Below are 22,176 nucleotides of genomic sequence, written 5' to 3'. Positions count from 1 at the left end.
AGGGGTCGAGGCGGAGGGAAGGGCACGGGCACACTCTCCCCGTACGGCCAGAGGCCGAGCCACGCTCACCTGCACTGCCCTGCACTTGAGGGGAAGAGCTTGTGTGCCGACCCCACGATCACCTCCTCTGCTCCTCCTCCTCTGCTGCTGCTGCTGCTCAGCTCTAGAGGGGTCGAGGCGGAGGGAAGGGCACGGGCACACTCTCCCCGTACGGCCAGAGGCCGAGCCACGCTCACCTGCACTGCCCTGCACTTGAGGGGAAGAGCTTGTGTGCCGACCCCACGATCACCCCCTCTGCTCCTCCGCTGCTGCTGCTCAGCTCTAGAGGGGTCGAGGCGGAGGGAAGGGCACGGGCACACTCTCCCCACACGGCCGGAGGCCGAGCTATGCTCACCTGCACTGCCCTGCACCGAGGGGAGAGCTTCTGTGCCGACGAGATGACCCCATGATCCTCTCCGCTGCTCCACGTCCGACTCCATCGCTGGTGCTGCTGCAGCATCAGCAGAGCTCCGGACGATCACAGGCGGAGGGGAGGGGCGCGAGCACACTCTCCCCACACAGCCAGAGGCCGAGCCACGCATGCCTGCACTGCACTACGCTGAGGGGCAGGGCTTGTGTGCCAACGGGACGACTGCCTGATCTCTCCCGCTACTCCACAGGCCACTCCTTCGCTGCAGCTCAGCTCCGGAGTGTTGGAGGCGCAGGGAATGGCGCGGGCACACTCTGCCCTCCCAGCGCTCTGGCCCCTCGACCATGCCAGCTCCCTGCACTGAGGCGGAGGAGTGGTGGCCCGGGGCCCTGTCCAGTGGCGGGGTACAACTCCCCGAGACCCACCGCTGAACCGCTACAGTGCGCTCGGGCTGCTCTGGCCTGGAAGGGGGTCCGTCTGCCTGGGGACCCCCTTCCTTGATTAAATCCTGGGCACAGCCGCCCCAAAGTGAATTTTTTGCCGCCCCCATCGCCGTTCGCGAGAAAGAGCAGCATTAACTCCCGGGGTTCAGGAGACCTCCCGGGTTGTAGCCGCACCCAAGTCGAAAAATCGACCCTCGGTTTGGCCACCTCCGACCCTCCCAAGCCGGGATCCCCTGTGGAAGGGGTCCAGCAGTGAGGGAGAGGGAGAGGGTGGTGGACGGGCTCACGGCCTGCCCTCCCGCGTTCGACCCCCCCGAGCTGGGATCCCCTGTGGAAGGGGTCCAGCGTAGGGAGAGGGTGAACGGGCTCACGGCCTCCCCTCCCGCCTTCGACCCTCCCAAGCTGGGATCCCCTGTGGAAGGGGTTCAGCGGTGAGGAAGAGGGAGACTCACGGCCTCCTCTCCCAATTTCCGGACACCCCGCCGGGCTGGGGTCCCCTGTGGAAGGGGTCCAGCGCGGAGGGACAGGGTGGGCGGGCTCGCGGCCTCCGCTCCCGCCTCCGACCCTCCCGAGCTGGGATCCCCTGTGGAAGGGGTCCAGCGCGGAGGGAGAGGGTGAACGGGCTCACGGCCTCCTCTCCCGCCTTCGACCCTCCCAAGCTCGTCGATCCGACGAGGAAGGGGCCGAGCGAGGCGGGCTGAGTGCTGGACAGGTTAAACCTCCATGCCTCTCCTCCCACCTCGGCCCCTCTGAGCGCCGATCCGACGAGGAAGGGGCCGAGCGAGGAGGGCTGAGTGCTGAACACCCTCCGTGCCTCTCCTCCCACCTCGGCCCCTCTGAGCGCCGATCCGACGAGGAAGGGGCCGAGCGAGGAGGGCTGAGTGCTGAACACCCTCGATGCCTCTCCTCCCACCTCGGCCCCTCTGAGCGCCGGTCCGACGAGGAAGGGGCCGAGCGAGGAGGGCTGAGTGCTGAACGACCTCGATGCCTCTCCTCCCACCTCGGCCCCTATGAGCGCCGGTCCGACGAGGAAGGGGCCGAGCGAGGAGGGCTGAGTGCTGAACACCCTCGGTGCCTCTCCTCCCACCTCGGCCCCTCGGAGCGCCGATTCGACGAGGAAGGGGCCGAGCGAGGAGGGCTGAGTGCTATCCCCTCCATGCCTCCCCTCCCACCTTGCAGCCTCTCAGCGTCGATTCGATGAGGAACCGGCCGAGTGTGAGTGTGGAGGGTCGAGAGAGGGTTCGGCCTGGGTGCTGCCACCCTCCTACAGGCGCCTGCGACATGCACGGGGCTCGGGGAGGGCCGGACCGCAGCACCGCCTCGGACCGGTCGGGGAAGGGGTCCCTTCCCCTTGGTAAAATATAGGGGTGAGCCGCGGGGCTCGAAGGTTCTCGGCAGGCCTAATTCAGGCTCGCGAGGATTTTATCGGTTTCCCCTTGGAATGACGTGTTCCACCCTGATCGAGGCGCGCTAAAACCTTGGATCACTACCTCCAGACCGTTGTAGTCACCACTCTCGACCCTCTTCAGCGTCGATTCGACGAGGAAACGGCCGAGTGCGGAGGGAGTGAGTGTGAACCAGACGATGCCTCTCCCTCCCACCTCGGCCCCTCTGAGCGCCGATCCGACGAGGAAGGGGCCGAGCGAGGGGGGCTGAGCGCTGAACGCCCTCGATGCCTCTCCTCCCACCTCGGCCCCTCTGAGCGCCGATCCGACGAGGAAGGGGCCGAGCGAGGAGGGCTGAGTGCTGAGCGAGACCGACCTCCACGCCTCTCCTCCCACCTCGGCCCGTCTGAGCCCCGATCCGACGAGGAAGGGGCCGAGCGAGGAGGGCTGAGTGCTGAACGACCTCCATGCCTCTCCTCCCACCTCGGCCCCTCTGAGCGCCGATCCGACGAGGAAGGGGCCGAGCGAGGAGGGCTGAGTGCTGAACGACCTCCATGCCTCTCCTCCCACCTCGGCCCCTCTGAGCGCCGATCCGACGAGGAAGGGGCCGAGCGAGGAGGGCTGAGTGCTGAACGACCTCGATGCCTCTCCTCCCACCTCGGCCCCTCTGAGCGCCGATCCGACGAGGAAGGGGCCGAGCGAGGAGGGCTGAGTGCTGAACGACCTCGATGCCTCTCCTCCCACCTCGGCCCCTCTGAGCGCCGATCCGACGAGGAAGGGGCCGAGCGAGGAGGGCTGAGTGCTGAACGCCCTCGATGCCTCTCCTCCCACCTCGGCCCCTCTGAGCGCCGATCCGACGAGGAAGGGGCCGAGCGAGGAGGGCTCAGGGCTGAACAACCTCCATGCCTCTCCTCCCACCTCGGCCCCTCTGAGCGCCGATCCGACGAGGAAGGGGCCGAGCGAGGAGGGCTCAGGGCTGAACAACCTCCATGCCTCTCCTGCCACCTCGGCCCCTCTGAGCGCCGATCCGACGAGGAAGGGGCCGAGCGAGGAGGGCTCAGGGCTGAACAACCGCGATGCCTCTCCTCCCACCTCGGCCCCTCTGAGCGCCGATCCGACGAGGAAGGGGCCGAGCGAGGAGGGCTGAGTGCCGAACAGGTTAAACCTCGATGCCTCTCCTCCCGCCACGGCCCCTCTTAGCGTCGATCCGACGAGGAAGGGGCCGAGCGAGGAGGGCTGAGTGCCGAACACCCTCGATGCCTCTCCTCCCGCCTCGGCCCCTCTGAGCGCCGATCCGACGAGGAAGGGGCCGAGCGAGGAGGGCTGAGTGCTGAACGACCTCCATGCCTCTCCTCCCACCTCGGCCCCTCGGAGCGTCGATCCGACGAGGAAGGGTCCGAGCGAGGAGGGCTGAGTGCTGAACGACCTCGATGCCTCTCCTCCCACCTCGGCCCCTCTGAGCGCCGATCCGGCGAGGAAGGGGCCGAGCGAGGAGGGCTCAGGGCTGAACGACCTCGATGCCTCTCCTCCCACCTCGGCCCCTCTGAGCGCCGATCCGACGAGGAAGGGGCCGAGCGAGGAGGGCTGAGTGCTGAAGGACCTCCATGCCTCTCCTCCCACCTCGGCCCCTCGGAGCGTCGATTCGACGAGGAAGGGGCCGAGCCAGGAGGGCTGAGTGCTACTCCCCTCCATGCCTCCCCTCCCACCTTGGAGCCTCCCAGCGTCGATTCGATGAGGAACCGGCCGGAGGATCGAGAGAGAGGTCGGCCTGGGTGCTGCCACCCTCCTACAGGCGCCTGCGACATGCACGGGGCTCGGGGAGGGCCGGACCGCAGCACCGCCTCGGACCGGTCGGGGAAGGTGTCCCTTCCCCATGGTAAAATATAGGGGTGAGCCGCGGGGCTCGACGGTTCTCGGCAGGCCTAATTCAGGCTCGCGAGGATTTATATCGATTTTCCCTTAGAAGGACGTGTTCTACCGTCATCCAGGCGCGCTCAAACCTTGGATCACTACCTCCAGACCGTTGTAGTCACCACTCTCGACCGCCTTGAGCGTCGATTCGACGAGGAAACGGCCGAGTGTGGAGGGAGTGAGTGTGAACCAGACGATGCCTCTCCCTCCCACCTCGGCCCCTCTGAGCGCCGACCCGACGAGGAAGGGGCCGAGCGAGGAGGGCTGAGCGCTGAACGCCCTCGATGCCTCTCCTCCCACCTCGGCCCCTCTGAGCGCCGATCCGACGAGGAAGGGGCCGAGCGAGGAGGGCTGAGCGCTGAACGCCCTCGATGCCTCTCCTCCCACCTCGGCCCCTCTGAGCGCCGATCCGACGAGGAAGGGGCCGAGCGAGGAGGGCTGAGCGCTGAACGCCCTCGATGCCTCTCCTCCCACCTCGGCCCCTCTGAGCGCCGATCCGACGAGGAAGGGGCCGAGCGAGGAGGGCTGAGCGCTGAACGCCCTCGATGCCTCTCCTCCCACCTCGGCCCCTCTGAGCGCCGATCCGACGAGGAAGGGGCCGAGCGAGGAGGGCTGAGCGCTGAACAGGTTAAACCTCCATGCCTCTCCTCCCACCTCGGCCCCTCGGAGCGCCGATTCGACGAGGAAGGGGCCGAGCGAGGAGGGCTGAGCGCTGAACGCCCTCGATGCCTCTCCTCCCACCTCGGCCCCTCTGAGCGCCGATCCGACGAGGAAGGGGCCGAGCGAGGAGGGCTGAGTGCTGAACGCCCTCGATGCCTCTCCTCCCACCTCGGCCCCTCTGAGCGCCGATCCGACGAGGAAGGGGCCGAGCGAGGAGGGCTGAGCGCTGAACAGGTTAAACCTCCATGCCTCTCCTCCCACCTCGGCCCCTCGGAGCGCCGATTCGACGAGGAAGGGGCCGAGCCAGGAGGGCTGAGTGCTATCCCCTCCGTGCCTCCCCTCCCACCTTGGAGCCTCCCAGCGTCGGTTCGATGAGGAACCGGCCGAGTGTGAGTGTGGAGGACCGAGAGGGAGGTCGGCCTGGGTGCTGCCACCCTCCTACAGGCGCCTGCGACATGCACGGGGCTCGGGGAGGGCCGGACCGCAGCACCGCCTCGGACCGGTCGGGGAAGGTGTCCCTTCCCCATGGTAAAATATAGGGGTGAGCCGCGGGGCTCGACGGTTCTCGGCAGGCCTAATTCAGGCTCGCGAGGATTTATATCGATTTTCCCTTAGAAGGACGTGTTCTACCGTCATCCAGGCGCGCTCAAACCTTGGATCACTACCTCCAGACCGTTGTAGTCACCACTCTCGACCGCCTTGAGCGTCGATTCGACGAGGAAACGGCCGAGTGTGGAGGGAGTGAGTGTGAACCAGACGATGCCTCTCCCTCCCACCTCGGCCCCTCTGAGCGCCGATCCGACGAGGAAGGGGCCGAGCGAGGAGGGCTGAGCGCTGAACGCCCTCGATGCCTCTCCCTCCCACCTCGGCCCCTCTGAGCGCCGATCCGACGGGGAAGGGGCCGAGCGAGGAGGGCTGAGCGCTAACCCCTCCCTGCCCCCCCCCCCCCCTCCCACCTTGGAGCGCCTCAGCACCACCACCACCTGCCCTAGGGCAGCCCGCTTCCCCTCAGGCCTCTATGTGGCCATCCCCTTGGAGCCTCTCAGCACCACCACCTGCCCTAGGGCAGCCCGCTTCCCCTCGGGCCTCTATGTGGCCATCCCCTTGCGGAGGCTAAGTCGATTGGCAAATTCTTTTTGGTCGGGCCGAACACCCCCCTTCTCCCAGTCCTTTTGCCCTCACTTGGCTCGCGCGCGCCCGTCAGCCCTTGGCGCCGGGTCTGGGGGCTGTGCAGACACCACACGCCCTGTGTACGGAGAGGGGCAAGTCCAAGGCACTGCCTCAGAGAGCCTGATGATGATGCCCTTCGCCCCCCATCTCCTCCCTGCAGCTAAGCTGCACCCTCCTGGGGAGGAAGATATGCACACTCGCGCCCCCTTGGGCTTGAGGTCGGAGGGAAGAGCTCTGCTCTGTACATACGCAGCCAGGCGAGCGGGCATGCATGCATCCCCGCCTTCACATCCAGCCGCCCCATGCCCACTTGCTCTCCCACTCTCTCTCTCTCTCTCTCTCTCTGTCCCCTCAAGCTTCCTGTGCAGCCACTGCCAGCAGCAGCAGCAGCCCCACAAGGGCTTCGTAGCAGGTTCAAAGAGGGGGAGGGGGGAAACAAGCACCAAGTGGCGTAGGCACCCTTTGATGGATCGGGGGAGGGCTGATGGCCATCAACCACCAGCTCCTGCTCCTCCTGATCTGTCATCATCCACTGAACACAGCACCTGTATGCATTCAAGGGTGGGTAGGTAGGTAGGTAGGTAGGTAGGTAGGTATTCCGCCATCTCCAAAGGCCCGTGACGAAACCTCCAGCCTGAAAAGGGAATAGTCTTCCCGGATCGCAGTGAAGATACTGCTCTGCCGTATATAACACCCCGACTGGTACGTAAGTCGTATGCGAACGCTTCCATACGTCACATCAGCATTCGAGTGATCCGTATTCGGGATGCGGGGGAGCGCGGCACTCTTTGGCCCGAACGACGCCCCCCTGATATCCCCTTGCAGTGGCCCGACCTCAGCCGCCACGGGTTAGCCCGCCGCACCGCCCGCCCTCTCGCTCTCTCTCTCCGAGGTGGAGGAGGAGGAGAGGAGGGGGGCGACGGGTGGCGGCCCGAGTCTTTTTCGTCAGTAAAGGCGACCATCCCAATGCTAGACGTACACAAACCGTCAACCACTAGCCGCGATTCTGCCTTAAGAGGCCTTCAGGCATAATCGCACGGACGTAGCAACGCTCCACTGTCCTCTCGAACAAGAGCTGCGCCATATGTCCGGACCTGCCGTTCCTCTCGTACTGAGCAGGACTGCTATACCGACGGAGAGACACACAACTTTGTTAGCAAACAGTAGGATAAAACTAACCTGTCTCGCGACGGTCTAAACCCAGCTCACGTTCCCTTTTTACGGGTGAACAATCCGACACTTGGCGAATTCTGCTTCGCAATGATAGGAAGAGCCGACATCGAAGGATCAAAAGCGACGTCGCTATGAACGCTTGGCCGCCACAAGCCAGTTATCCCTGTGGTAACTTTTCTGACACCTCTTGCTTAAAACTCGTAAAAGTCAAAAGGATCGATAGGCCGTGCTTTCGCAGTCCGTATTCGTACTGAAAATCAGGATCAAGCCAGCTTTTGCCTTTTTACTCTACGCGAGGTTTCTGTCCACGCTGAGCTGGCCTTAGGACACCTGCGTTATCATTTGACAGATGTACCGCCCCAGTCAAACTCCCCACCTGATTCTGTCCTCGGAGCGGATCGCAGAGGGCCCCGGCGATGCGGGGCGAAGGGCAGGCACACCTCGGCGGGCTGCAGCGGCGGCCGACCCGACAACCTGTGCAGCAACCCCCACACCCCGTGAAGGAGGAATGAGGAGGAGGAGACAAGAGGGAGAAGGCCTGAGCCCGCCCCACCGAGGACCCCCCACCGCTGCTTAGCGCTAGAATAAGGAGACACTCCCGCGCGGGGAGGCTCCCACTCCGTCTCACCGAGTAAGTAAAGAAACGATCAGAGTAGTGGTATTTCATTGACGGCGGGCCCTCCGAGGAGGGAGACCCACCTCCCACTTATGCTACACCTCTGATGTCTCTTTACAAAATCAGACTAGAGTCAAGCTCAACAGGGTCTTCTTTCCCCGCTGTCTGCTGCAGGCCCGTTCCCCTGCCTGTGGGTTCGCTAGACAGTAGATAGGGACAGTGGGAATCTCGTTAATCCATTCATGCGCGTCACTAATTAGATGACGAGGCATTTGGCTACCTTAAGAGAGTCATAGTTACTCCCGCCGTTTACCCGCGCTTGGTTGAATCTCTTCACTTTGACATTCAGAGCACTGGGCAGAAATCACATTGCGTCAACATCTCTCTCGGACCATCGCAATGCTTTGTTTTAATTAGACAGTCGGATTCCCCTTGTCCGTGCCAGTTCTGAGCCGGTCGCTGAGTGCCAGCCGAAGTGAGTCGGCCCGCGGGGGAGCCGTATCATCATGAACAGAGCATCCCACACCCCACGCAGGGCTCCTACCCTAACTCCTTACAGACCGCTGGCGGCGCACGCCGGGGCTTTGGGCCCCGGGCGGCTCGACCCTCGGCCCTCCAGAGGGGGCAGGGAGGCCCCGTTTTTGCTCGGGGCGGGAACGACACTCTTAGAATCTCACGCTGCCATGTGCTTTCCACGGAAGGGTCGCGGACACACCGGTCCGAGCTCGAGTCATCACGAGGGGCAGAGGCACCCGCCATAACGGGAGCGACTCGGCCGGGGAAGGGAGGGAAAGCGGGGGCCCCCGCAGCGACGGCCACGCGGCGGCAACGGCGGCGGTGCTCGGCGGGGGCGGGGGAGGCGGCTGCCCGGCTTCAGAGAGGCGGGAGGCACAGACGACAACGACGACGGCGGGGGGGCTGAGCACCCGCGCCGGAGCGCGAGCACGGCCCGAGAACCGCTGCAGCCGCCGCCGCCGCCGGCCGGAACCCACCACCGACCACCGGACCGCCCCACACCACACCACCACACCAGAGACACCACCACCACCGCCAGTGACGCCACCACGACGACACACCCGCACCCGGGGCCCCCTCCCGCCACCTCGCCGCCCCCTGGATGCCTCCTATCGAGGCCCAGTCCAGCGGCCACGACCAGGCTCCGCTTCCAGCACAGGCCCGACTGACCCGACCCTCAGAGCCAATCCTTATCCCGAAGTTACGGATCTAATTTGCCGACTTCCCTTACCTACATTAATCTATCGACCAGAGGCTACATACCTTGGAGACCAGATGCGGATATGGGTACGCATTAGCCCGAAAATGGGTCCGTCCCAGCCCTGGGGGACTGGTTCACCCAGCAGGTTACTCAGCACATGCGTTTTCAAGGCCCGGCGGAGGAGCACGGGACGCCACCCACCTGCGGCGCTCTACGGCAGCCGTGTTACCATTGCCCTTTCTCACTGCGAGTGGCTTCCAGGGCCACGGCGCCTAAAACAGAAAAGAAAACTCTTTCCCGGACCTCCGCCGGTATCCGCAGGCTTTTTCCCGTTGCCAGGTCCCTGCTTTTCCACACCGACGTGCGGTGTGGATCTTCCAGGTCTAAGTTACGGAATCTTAACCGTATCCCCTTTCGCCAACGAACTCCCAACGGGTAACTGCGGGCCGCGGCTGTCCCGTGACGTATGCTCAGTGACCCCGAAGAGATGGGCACCCGCCGCGGGACAATATGGGACCCGGGTTTCAAACAGACTTTCGTGCGCGCCCCAGAACACGCACGCCTCCCGCCACGTGTATCGGGCCTGAACTCAGCCTGACAGACAGACAGATAGATACGGGCCAAACCGCCGCTCTTCCGTCCCCCTTCCTTTGAACAAGCCCCTACTGCCTTCAGAGCTTAGCAAGGGGGCAGGGAAGGCCACGGCCACGGGCGCCTGGGAGGAATTCGTCCAGTAGTGAGCAACCAGTCTCCCTTCCCCGCTGCTACTACTGCCACCATCGCCGCCGCCGCCTCCACCGCCGACAACGGCGGGGAGCGCGCGGAGAGGAGCAGAGCAGGTGACACACCGTTGCGTATGTGCCACAGGGAAGGGATGCAGGCACCCCTGCCACCACCACCACCACCGCCGCCGCTGCAGCTAGCAGCGGCAGCAGCAGCAGCAGTAGTAGTGGGCAGGTTTCTTTTCATTAAGTGGCACGAGACCGGCAGCACCAGGCACACCTTGCGGTGGGATTCGCGGAGCAGCGGGGTTCCTGCACGGGCATCGCTCCATGGAGAAACAGATGCCACGGGCAGCCCTGTACACCGGTTACAGCAGTCAGACAGGTGGAGAGAGGGCCAGCGGACGGCGCTGTGACTGCGCCCCCACCGAAACCGACCCCGAACCTGCTGATGATGCTGGTGGTGAGGCTGCCACTGATGCAATGCCGCTCCAACTACTAGTCCCCCTCACCCGCCGGGCGCCGCACAGCCACCGAGTGCTTGCGCCCGAAGGCGAGGGCAAGTGCCTCTCCTCCTGACCATGGTCGTCATTAGCAGAGGAGGACGATGGGTGCTGCTACGCCTCTATCGATCGTGCCGGGTGCCAACGCCCCGGTGGAGGAGGAGCCGTACTCGGCCCCCCCTCTGTGTTTCTGCCCGGGCGGCAGACCAACCCCCCCCTGCGCCTCCGTCGCGTCGCGCCGTCGCGTGCTCGCACGCAACGCACGCGACGTAATACGATGACGCCGACAGCGGCAGCCACGGCCACAGCCGCTGCACCACCGGCAACCACACCGAGAACAACAAGGATAGCTATGCCACCGCTGCTGCCACTGCGGTCACTACAACCGCAGCCCACCAGCCTCATTAAGCGGCCACGCACACCCTGCGCCCTCTGTGCTTCTTCGCCTCTGGTGCTGCTTCTTCAAGCTGCTGCTGCTGCTTTTGGCCCTTCTCGGCTGTTTCTCCAGCTGCTTGTGGCGTTCGTCACCGTCAGTCATCAATTGGAAAGACGGGAATGAATGCGCCTATGGAGGGGGGGGAGATCGCCAGCTGCGCTGCTTGGAACTGGCTGGTCGTCTGAAGCCGTTACCGCTCGACGTGGTACAAGGCGTTAGCCTTGGGCTCAGGAGCGACTGATCCATGTCCAATTGATGTTCACATGGAACCCTTCTCCACATCGGCCTACAAGGGAGTCTCTCTCGATTAGTTGCTACTACCACCAAGATCTGCACCAGTGGCGGCTCCAGTCCGGCTCACGCCGAAACCTTCAACGCTCACCACCGCGCCCTCCTACTCACCGGGGCTTAAAGACTTGCGTGGCGAAGCCTGTTGTGCCACCGGCGGTCGAGTATCGGGAGAATGCTTGAGCGCCATACCATTTTAAGGGCTAGTTGCTTCGGCAGGTGAGTTGTTACACACTCCTTAGCGGATTCCAACTTCCATGGCCACCGTCCTGCTGTCTATAGCAACCAACACCTTTCTTGGGTTCTATGAGCATTCATTTAGGCCCCTTAACTCGACATTTGGTTCATCCCACAGCGCCAGTTCTGCTTACCAAAATTGGCCCACTAGGCACTCAGTGATTTGGCTCTGGAGCTTCAGTCGTGGACGGCGGCGCCAGCGGCTTTTGGAAGGCCGCCGCGCCCCGTCTTTCAAGAAAGCCCAGACACTCACCCATTTAAAGTTTGAGAATAGGTTGAGGACGTTTCGTCCCCAAGACCTCTAATCATTCGCTTTACCGGATGAAACTCATGTACGAGTGCCAGCTATCCTGAGGGAAACTTCGGAGGGAACCAGCTACTAGATGGTTCGATTAGTCTTTCGCCCCTATACCCAGCTCTGACGATCGATTTGCACGTCAGAATCGCTCCGGACCTCCACCAGAGTTTCCTCTGGCTTCATCCTGGCCAGGCATAGTTCACCATCTTTCGGGTCTCAACATATCTGCTCAAGGTACTTGCCGGCACCTGCCGCAGGTGGAAAACGGGAGGGAGGCGGGTATCCGCCCCCCCGAGCCCGCCCCTCCGCGGAGGGCCGATACGGCAAGTCCCGGGCTTGCGCCCCCCCGACACCGGAGAGCGTGTCCACGCGTTGGGCGCGGCGGCCGCGCGCCCCCTCAGAGAGGAGGACGACGACGACCGCCGCCGCGTGCGCCCCGGAGCACTCGGGCGAGGGCCACCGCACGCCGCCGGACGCCAAAACCGAGGTCGGAGGAGAGGAGGGAAAGGGACTCACCCCCTCGTCGCCCCTTCCAAGGGAGCCGGGCGTGCTGCGTGGCCGAGGGATCAGCCCCAGGAGACCCCGGCCGCCTCCCCGCCAGCCAGCCGACCTGCCCTGGGCCCCGCCGCAGCCTCCTTCGGGAGAAGAAGAACAGGACAGGGGGGGAAGAGTCGGAGGAGGAGAGGGGAGGGGCGAGGCCCCCCGCAGTGTCTCACTTTCATTTCGCCTCTGGGTTTAGTGCACCCAATGACTCGCACACATGTTGAACTCCTTGGTCCGTGTTTCAAGACGGGGCGGGTGGTCCACCGACTTAGCCATTACCGCAGAGGGAGACCGCACGGTCGCGGGCACTCCCGCGACCCTCAAAAAGCGGCCCCCCTCGCCACTCATTAAACCATCGCAGGGCAGTCAGGGTATTTTGTCACCGGGGGTTTCCCCCGCCGCCCGCCCAGCCCCGCTACCTCCCCGAGGAGGGGAAGGGCGGCAGAAGGGGGCACGGCGAGGTACCAATCCGCCCGGGCCTTCGACGTCCCCGGCAATGGCTGCGGCAATCTACTTCGAGGAGAAATACGCCCTCCGGCGCCGGCGTGAGAAACCGGAGGCGGGCCCGCGCCGGCGCGAACGCCGAACGCGCGGGCGTCACTTACCAGGCGGACCTCTCGGCCCAGCCGACGCCATCGAGCTGAATCCCCTCATTTCGATCTACGAGTTCCACCCGTTTAGGCTCTTAACGGTTTCACGTACTATTGAACTCTCTCTTCAAAGTTCTTTTCAACTTTCCCTCACGGTACTTGTTCGCTATCGGTCTCGTGGTCATATTTAGCCTTAGATGGAGTTTACCACCTGCTTTAGGCTGCAGTTTCAAGCAACCTGACTCTACAGAAAAGCCCTTTCCGCCGACCAAGGTATCCCTCACGGGTGAGTCGCCATACGGGCCTATCACCCTCCTTGGGTAATGAGCCGCTTTCAAACGAGACTTAGGCGAGAATGGTCGGCGTGCTGGACCCTCTGAAACGCAACACCCTCGAGGACGCCTCAGTGAGGGTTCGAGGTTATGCGCTGGGCTCTTCCCGGTTCAGTCGCCCTTACTAAGGGAATCCCTGTTGGTTTCTTTTCCTCCGCTTATTAATATGCTTAAATTTGGCGGGTGATCTCTCCTGGGACGAGGTCGTGACCAAGAGTGATTATTGTTTGGTACTGGCAAGGTAACACCCTCCACTAACTACACTTTGCTGTTGCTTTGTGGCTCTCCGGTGGCATCGGTACTACTATGGCACTGCTCGTTCCAAAGTACTTCTTCTCGGTAGGGTGGGCAGCTGCTGCTGCTGCTGCGTCTCTTTTGGGGCTCAATGCTGCTGCTGCCGCCTGCGTGAAGAAGGCATCTAAAGCAGCAGCACCGGCACCAGCAGCAGCAAATCAACTAACTGCTTTTCTCACCCGACACTTACCGACACCACCACCACTTGTACCGGCAGCAACCAGCTTCCACAAGCTCGTTCGTGTTGTCAGGGCTTCCCCCGCCCCCAGTACGTACAACAATCATCGAGGAAGCGCCTTGCCCGATCCCCATCATCATCGGGCACGCACGACTCCTCACGTCAGCCAGACTTCAAGTTTCACCCACACTACTCGGGACCCTCAAGGAGCTCGGGCCTCTGCGTGCGGGCTACTCCAGGCCGTCACGACAACGGCGAACATCTGGCGCCTCCGCCGGGCCCTCGTTGAGTCCTCCTCCTGCAGTTCCTCTAGAGAAAGGAGGAGAACAAGAAGCCTCCTCCTCCTCCTCCTCTCCGGGCGCTGCAGTTGGCAACGAGGGCCACTTCAAAAGGCTTGTTGGTGACCGCCAATGAGCAGTGCGGGACAAGGAGAAACGAGTTCTCCTCCTCCTCCTCCTTCTTCTTCTTCTTCTTCTCTCCCCCCACGACGAGGGGCGAGAGGGGAGGAGCCGGCAGTCTGCTCACTGACTTGGCCAACGCGACAACCAGACCCTTGCAAATGCCAAGTACTGGTAGGTGTCGGTTCTCTGTGGACCGACAGAAGCAAGGAGTGAGGGATGCATCAGGCAGCCGTCTGACACGCACAACAGCATAAGCAGCAGCAGCAGGCTGCTGCAGCGTTGTTACCACCCTTTCCACTTCTCTTGCCTCTAGCCTTCCCGTACACCACCCCCAGCCCCCGGCGGCGCGCGCCACGCACGCCGTTCCTCGGGGACCGCCACGGTTCGATTCAGACCCGAGCGGACCCGAGGCTCTCCCCACCGCCTGCTGCAGCAGCAGCAGCAGCAGCAGCCGCCCCTGCCTGCCGCCGACTACGGTGGTCATTGGCACGCTGGCGGCAGCTGCTTTTGCGGTGAGGAGGCGCAGGGAGGGGGGGGGGAGGGCGGATTGCAGTGGGTCCCGGAGGCCCTTGGTTGTCTTTCTTATCACCCATCACTCAAGTCAAAGGGACGAGCACAGAAGGGAGAGAGCACAGCAAAGGTCGGCCGGGTATATTCTATAACCCAAAACAGACTACCTTCGCGGCCAACTTCTCCACCTGCCTCTACCTGTCCACTTCCCGTTCCACTACCGTTCTCGGGGTCAGTGGAGCGCGCACGCCCGGTCATTCGTCTCTTGCTCCTGTGCCGCCAAACGAGAGCCACGGGCTCCTCGGACGACGATAAGGGTGTGCACGTGTACCCGGCTAACTCTTCTTGCTCCTCCTCGGAGCCGAGTTCCCACCCGGTTACACAAGGGGTGACTGACACACTGACTGACCATCTGACTGAGCTATCGGGACCAATCAGTCCCATTACTGTCGACCAGACTGGCCTGGGGCCAGCCAAAGACAACAGCAGCAGCAGCAGCAGCAGGAGCAGCAGCAGCAGCAGCAGCACAGGGTCAGCAGGACAGTGATCCACTCACTACAGCATCCCCTCTCCACGGACCCACCCACCCACCCACCACAGGACCACCCTCGTCAAGGTAACATGTTGCTCCTCGACTCCACAGAGCAGACCTCAGTACTGGTGGTGGTAGTAGGCCGCAGAGCACCCTTCGTCCCTTCTGTCGGAGACCCCATGATGAGCACTCCGACGGCACAGAAGAGAGGAAAAATGAACCATGTCGGGCTGTGCGTCACTTGGGACAAAGGAGGTGAGAGCAAGAGCAGGGGGAGGAGGAGGAGAGCGGGAAGAAGACAGGTCAAACTGCATCCTCTGTCCCACCTGCCTGCCTTCCTTCCTTCCTGCCTGCCTGCCTGCCTCACCTTGGTTCCTTTCCAAGTCCCACCTTGACTCCACCTCCGGCGGTGCACCGACTTGTTTTAGTCACAATGTCGAGCACCGCGTCTCCTCTACCCCTGGGTAGGAGAAGAGTGGACGGTGTGGAAATGAAACGGTAGTCCCGGTGCTACACCCCAGCCTCTCCAGAACACTGTTCGGCCCCCTGAGAGCTTCTTTAAATCGCCTTACAGATCTCCCAGTGTTCAGTCCCTTGCTTGATGGGGAGGGTGGGGCCGACCGTCACCATGCATGCCTGCACGGACACACAAGGACAACGACGACGACGCCCTCCCCAGTGACAGGTTATATCAATGGGTTGGTTTTGAAGGAACGCAGCAGAGCCCGGTGGGGGCGGCACTGCGAATCCCCAAGGCTGAGAGGAATGTCTTGTCGGCTCCTTGGGGCTCTGCCCGAAAGACAGTCAATTGTTGACGTAGCCCCAAGTCGCCCCTCTCGCGGCTAGTTAGCCCATTGCCGGTTCTCACCAGCGTGTTGTTAGAGGCCTTGTATGACCCTCGTCCAGGAGTGGCGGCTACCCTACGGGGCAAGCCACCGCAATGTGCGTTCGACTTGTCGATGTATCTGAAAATGCGTATCACATACCGACTCGCAGTTCGCTGCGGTCTTCATCGACCCACGAGCCAAGTGATCCCCCGTTAAGAGTTGTGTCACAGTTTGGGAGAAGAAGCGATCTCGGACTTGCCAGGTCCATGTCGCACAATTCTTAGGTTTCCAGACAGAGCCAGTGAGGTGTCACTCACGGCTGACCTTGGTAGAAGAGGTTTCGTGCTGCCTGCGGGATGCACCCGACCAGGCTTTTCCTCTCTCGTCACTAGGAATAGGGACCGACACCACCAGACGTATCAACCGACGCCACCTTTCTCCGGCTCTGGCTGCCTCTGCTGGCTACTCGCCCAACCAACGGTGGGAGACGTAGAGAGAGAGCGCGCGCCGGCAGAGGGTGGCACATGATACTAGTGTCATAGGAGGTGGGCCTCTGCCTCCATAGTAACAAGTACAGCAGCCCACATCATCATTAGCTGACGTTCGAGATGGGCTTGCTCTTCCTTCTCCTTCCCCTTAGCACGGTGCTTTATTGACACCCATCCTCTCTCTCTCCCTCCCCCTCTCATCCCATCTTACCTCTGCACCAGCAGCAGCAGCAGCAGCAGCAGCAGCAGCAGGGGGATGGGAATCCTCAGGAGGAGGACAAGGAGAGCAGCAGCAGCAGGAGGATAATACAGATACGTGTGTATATGCATGTGTGCGCTGGGTGCTCGAGAAGGGCTGTTGGTCTTCCTTCTCCCTTTGCTCTATTTAGGGAGTAGGGTATGCTGTTGGGTGCCGGGAACGCACAGTAGGGGGGGGGAACTGATGGCAAGAACGAGGAGAGGAGGAGGAGGAGGAGGAGGAGGAGGAGGAGGAGGAGGCGGACGACCAGGAGCCAGTTACTTTGGCACTGTGTCTTCTGTCCTTCGACCTCCTACATCTCTCCACACATCCTCTCTCTGTATCTCTCTCTCTCTCTCTCTCTCTTTTTTTCCCTCTTCTGCCATCACGGGGGTGTGCTTGCCGAGTCTGATGTGAATGAACCACCATCATCTCCTCCCAAGGCAACCCTCAATGAAGTATAGTTGTTGTTATTAGGAGTGGGAGGAGGAGTCCTTCCTTCCATCCATCCAACTGGTAATGATCCTTCCGCAGGTTCACCTACGGAAACCTTGTTACGACTTTTACTTCCTCTAAATGATCAAGTTTGGACATCTTTCCGTCAGCCCGAGGCACCCACTCCCAGTGAAGGGAAGCAAGGCATCCAAGGGCGCCAGTCCAAAGTCCTCACTAAATCATTCAATCGGTAGTAGCGACGGGCGGTGTGTACAAAGGGCAGGGACGTAATCAACGCAAGCTGATGACTTGCGCTTACTGGGAATTCCTCGTTCATGGGAAACAATTGCAAGCCCCAATCCCTATCATGAAGGGGTTTGAACGGGTTACCCGCTCCTCTCGGAGGGGAAAACACGCTGATCCCTTCAGTGTAGCGACCCTGCGGCCCAGAACATCTAAGGGCATCACAGACCTGTTATTGCTCAATCTCGTGCAGCTAGAATTGCCACTTATCCCTCTAAGAAGAAGTTGCGAACTGGACACCAATTAATGGAGATCCGTCGACTAGTTAATAGGCCAGAGTCTCGTTCGTTATCGGAATTAACCAGACAAATCGCTCCACCAACTAAGAACGGCCATGCACCACCACCCACCGAATCGAGAAAGAGCTCTCAATCTGTCAATCCTTCCGGTGTCCGGGCCTGGTGAGATTTCCCGTGTTGAGTCAAATTAAGCCGCAGGCTCCACTCCTGGTGGTGCCCTTCCGTCAATTCCTTTAAGTTTCAGCTTTGCAACCATACTTCCCCCGGAACTCAAAGACTTTGGTTTCCCGGAAGCTGCCCGCTGGGTCATGGGAATAACGCCAACGGATCGCTGGTCAGCATCGTTTATGGTTAGAACTAGGGCGGTATCTGATCGCCTTCGAACCTCTAACTTTCGTTCTTGATTAATGAAAACATCCTTGGCAAATGCTTTCGCAGTAGTTCGTCCTGCGACGGTCCAAGAATTTCACCTCTAGCGTCGCAATACGAATGCCCCCGCCTGTTTCTATTAGTCATTACCTCGGGTTCCGAGGAAAACCGACAAAATAGAACCGAGGTCCTATTCCATTATTCCATGCATAGACATTTAGGCCATTCATGTAGCCTGCTCTGAGCACTCTAATTTTTTCAAAGTAAACTTGCCAGCCACTCGGGACACTCGATGAAGAGCACCCCGGGCGAGCCAGCGGGGCCTGGACTGTTAAATACCAGGCTGTTCGGAGCGTGACAGTAGACACCGGGAGGTGTACCGTCAGTCCGGAACTGTAGTCCAACTACGAGCTTTTTAACCGCAACAACTTTAATATACGCTATTGGAGCTGGAATTACCGCGGCTGCTGGCACCAGACTTGCCCTCCAATAGATCCTCGTTAAAGGATTTAAAGTGTACTCATTCCGATTGTGAGGCCTCGGATGAGTCTCACATCGTTATTTTTCGTCACTACCTCCCCAGGCCGGGAGTGGGTAATTTGCGTGCCTGCTGCCTTCCTTGGATGTGGTAGCCGTTTCTCAGGCTCCCTCTCCGGAATCGAACCCTGATTCCCCGTTACCCGTTATAGCCATTGTAGGCGCATAACCTACAATCGAAAGCTGATAAGGCAGACACTTGAAAGATGCGGCGCCAGTGCGGAGACTGTGCGCTCAGCTCAAAGTTATCCAGATTCACCACAGGCAGGTTACGGACCGAGATCCGCCGACCGGTTTTAAACTAATAAAAGCGCCCTTCCCTCTCGGTCAGGGACTCTGTGTGCATGTATTAGCTCTAGAATTACCACAGTTATCCAAGTAATTGGGTACAGATCCAATGAAACATAGCTGTTTTAATGAGCCATTCGCGGTTTTACCTTGCATAGGCTTGTACTTACACATGCATGGCTTAATCTTTGAGACAAGCATATGACTACTGGCAGGATCAACCAGGTAGCTATATACGGAGTAATAGCTTGGATTTGCGCCTAGGCTGGTTGGGGGTGTCTGTGTCTGTGGTACCAGTTGCTTCTGCCGTTGTCGTTGTTGATGCAGCACTTGTGACAAACATTTCGTCGTCATCACCTGCAGTACAACCAGCATGCAACACCACCCCAGCACACAATACTCTCCCCTCACAGCCTGCGCCTAATTAGAGTAGTAGTGGCGGCCCTCTCTGCTCGCTCACTCACTCACTGGTCCAATTCACTGTAAGACACAACAGCCATGGGGGGCCAAGACCTCACACAGGAGTCAAGTGAGCCCTCCCGCAATGGCATTCGATATCAGGCAGGAGCTGATGATGAGGATGGCTTCTCCTCAGCCACCACCACCACAGACTCCCATGACAAGGGCACATTCAGCAGCAGAAGTGGACCTTCTTCTTCTCCCGCTGCCTGCCCTCTCACCTGTAGCTGGGCATTCTCTCTATTCGTGGGTTTCCCCGTAGAGAGAGTCCCTCAGGTCTGCACACCCTAGGCAGTCGACGACGGCAAGCCGGTTAGTCGTTCGGTGTGACCGTCGGACCTCCGGCTTCCCGGGACCTCGTCGACCCACTGGCATGTGCTTCGTGGACCTGGTTTTCTCTTTTCTTAAGCGCCGGCCTCTCCCCCTGACAGTAGCACAGGCAGCCGGGGCCCTCGACTGAAAGCACCCGGCCGCGTTGTGCCCCGGGAGTCAGGCGGCGTGCCAGAGCCATGCCGAAACCAGCCGGAGAAGTTTCCCCCCCGCACAGGGTGCGGGGAGGCCCCTCCTCCTATTCCGGTAACGGCAATGGACGGACGCCCGAACACCACCCGGGCCCTCTCCTTCGACTATCGTCCGCCCGCCAGAAGAACTGGCCAACACAGAGCCAGCCACCCACTGAAGGGCCGCTCACTCTCTCTTCCTCAAGGTTAGGTTGCACTCGGAGAGCCGACCCCGCTACCCAGGTCGCTCCCTGTCTTGGGGTTAGGTTAGGCAAGCCCTTGGTTCTGAGAGCCGCCCGCCCCACCCCTTCTGTCTTCTCTCCCCGTTGGCCACCACCCGCCTCTGAAAACGGAGGAGAGCCACGCGGGTATGGTGAGCCCTTCCGGCACTCGATACTCACACTGCACCGAGAGCCAGAGGAGCCCCTGCTGCGGACCGACCCCACGATCCGTCTTGGTAAGCCCACCCCCCCCCTTTGCCGGTGCTCGGCTCCGGAGGGTGGGTCTAGGAGGCGGAGGGAAAGGCACAGCCACACTCTGCCCTCTGACCCCTCCGGCTCCCGGGCATTCTCCCTATTCGTGGGTTTCCCCGTAGAGAGAGTCCCTCGGGTCTGCACACCCTAGGCAGCCGGTGGCGGCAAGCCGGTCAGTCGTTCGGTGTGACCCGTCGGACCTCCGGCTTCCCGGGACCCCATCGACCCACTGGCATGTGCACTTGACCAGCGAAAGTAGGTTGCGCCAGCCCCGAGCTTCCCTGGCGGCAGCACAGGCGGCCGGAGCCCTCGTCAGACAGCTCCCAGCCGCTTTGTGCCCCCGGGAAATGGGCGGCATGCCAGAATCGTGCCGAGACCAGCCAAGGAACCCGACCCACGCACAGCACGCAGCGTACGGGGAGGCCCCTCCTCCGGCAACGGCAATGGACGGACGCCCGAACACCACCCGGGCCTTCTCCTCCGACCTCAGTCCGTCCCCACGCAGGCGAGGGCCGGCCGATGCGCCCTGCTCATAGGACTTACAATGCACCGAGGGGCAGAGCTGATGTGCCACCCAACGATCCCTCTCTCGCTGCTCCAGTGGCCCACTCCTTCGCTTCTGCTCGGCTCCGGAGGGTTGGAGGCGGAGGGAAGGGCACAGGCACTCTCTCCCCACACGGCCAAAGGCCCAGCTTTGCACACCTGCACTGCCCTGCACTGACGGGAAGAGCTTTTGTGCCAGCCAGATGGCCCCACAATCCCACTCTCACTGCCCCATGGGCCACTCCTTTGCTGCAGCTCAGCGCCGCTCGGGAGGGCCGGAGGCGGAGGCGGAGAGGGAAGGGCTCGGGCACACTCTGCTCTCCCGGCCCCTCGACCACACCGGCTCCCTGCACTGAGGCGGGGGAGGGGCGGCCCGGGGCCCTGTCCAGCGGCGGAGGCTCAGCCTCCGAGACCCACCGCTGAACCACTGCAGCACGCCCGGCCTGCTCTGCCGACACTGCCGGGTAGGAAGGGGTCCCTCTTCCTTGGTATAATCCCGGGCACAGCCCCGAAAAAAGTTTATTTTTGGGCCCCCTTCCCCCGTTCGGGGGAGAGCGGTAGAAACTCCTCGGGGCCTGGCATTTCAACGGGAAGAGGCCGCACCCAAGTCGGGAATCCGACCCCCGGTTTGGCCTCCCTCGACCCCCCCAAGCTTGGATCCCCTGTGGAAGGGGCCGAGCGCGGAGGAAGGGGGTGAACCGTCCGTCGGGGTCACGGCCTCGCCCGCCGCCCCCACTCCCCCAGAACAGTGTCCTGCCTGCACTGAGCGGGAGGAGGGCCGGGCCCAGCGTGCGGACGGCACGGGAACACTCCCCCGCCCACGGCCACAGGACGAGCCATGCATGCCTGCGCTGCACCGGGGTGGGCCAGGAGCTCGCGTGCCACCGCCCCCGTTCCCTCTCGTTGCTCCATGGACTGCTACTCCTTGGCCGGTGCTCGGCTCTGGAGCGTTGGAGGCGGAGGGAAGGGCGCGGGCACACTCTCCCCACACGGCCAGAGGCCGAGCCACGCTCACCTGCACCGAGGGGAGGAGCTTGTGGGCCGACCCCACGATCACCTCCACTGCCCCGTGTCCTCCTCCTTCGCTGCTGCTGCTGCTGCTGCTGCTCAGCTCTAGAGGGCTCGAGGCGGAGGGAAGGGCACGGGCACACTCTCCCCGTACGGCCAGAGGCCGAGCCACGCTCACCTTCACTGCCCTGCACCGAGGGGAAGAGTTTGTGTGCCGACCCAACAATCACCTCCTCTGCTGCTGCTGCTGCTGCTGCTGCTGCTCAGCTCTAGAGGGCCAGAGGCGGAGGGAAGGGCACGGGAACACTCTCCCCGTACGGCCAGAGGCCCAGCTTTGCGCACCTGCACTGCCCTGCACTGACGGGAAGAGCTTTTGTGCCAGCCAGATGGCCCCACAATCCCACTCTCACTGCCCCATGGGCCACTCCTTTGCTGCAGCTCAGCGCCGCTCGGGAGGGCCGGAGGCGGAGGCGGAGAGGGAAGGGCTCGGGCACACTCTGCTCTCCCGGCCCCTCGACCACACCGGCTCCCTGCACTGAGGCGGGGGAGGGGCGGCCCGGGGCCCTGTCCAGCGGCGGAGGCTCAGCCTCCGAGACCCACCGCTGAACCACTGCAGCACGCC

General features: G+C 62.1%; 3 non-coding genes across 3 annotated transcripts; all 3 read right to left on the bottom strand.

Annotated features, from left to right (window-relative positions):
• Nucleotides 1-6,598: 6,598 nt before the first annotated feature.
• On the bottom strand, nucleotides 6,599-13,139 carry LOC145389751 (large subunit ribosomal RNA). Its single transcript, XR_013895520.1, has one exon. It is a non-coding gene; the product is annotated as a large subunit ribosomal RNA (ribosomal RNA).
• Nucleotides 13,140-15,739: 2,600 nt separating this feature from the next.
• LOC145389750 (5.8S ribosomal RNA) lies at nucleotides 15,740-15,895 on the bottom strand. Its single transcript, XR_013895519.1, has one exon. It is a non-coding gene; the product is annotated as a 5.8S ribosomal RNA (ribosomal RNA).
• A 1,022-nt stretch (nucleotides 15,896-16,917) lies between these two features.
• LOC145389752 (small subunit ribosomal RNA) lies at nucleotides 16,918-18,799 on the bottom strand. The gene has a single exon (XR_013895521.1). It is a non-coding gene; the product is annotated as a small subunit ribosomal RNA (ribosomal RNA).
• Between the last annotated feature and the right edge of the window lie 3,377 nt (nucleotides 18,800-22,176).

Source organism: Coenobita brevimanus, unplaced genomic scaffold, assembly GCF_032717465.1.
Source record: "Coenobita brevimanus isolate Jiangsu-jjx unplaced genomic scaffold, ASM3271746v2 jjx.HiC_scaffold_1994, whole genome shotgun sequence".
In the NCBI taxonomy this organism is placed as follows: domain Eukaryota; kingdom Metazoa; phylum Arthropoda; class Malacostraca; order Decapoda; family Coenobitidae; genus Coenobita; species Coenobita brevimanus.
This window is presented reverse-complemented; position numbering and strand designations above follow the sequence as displayed.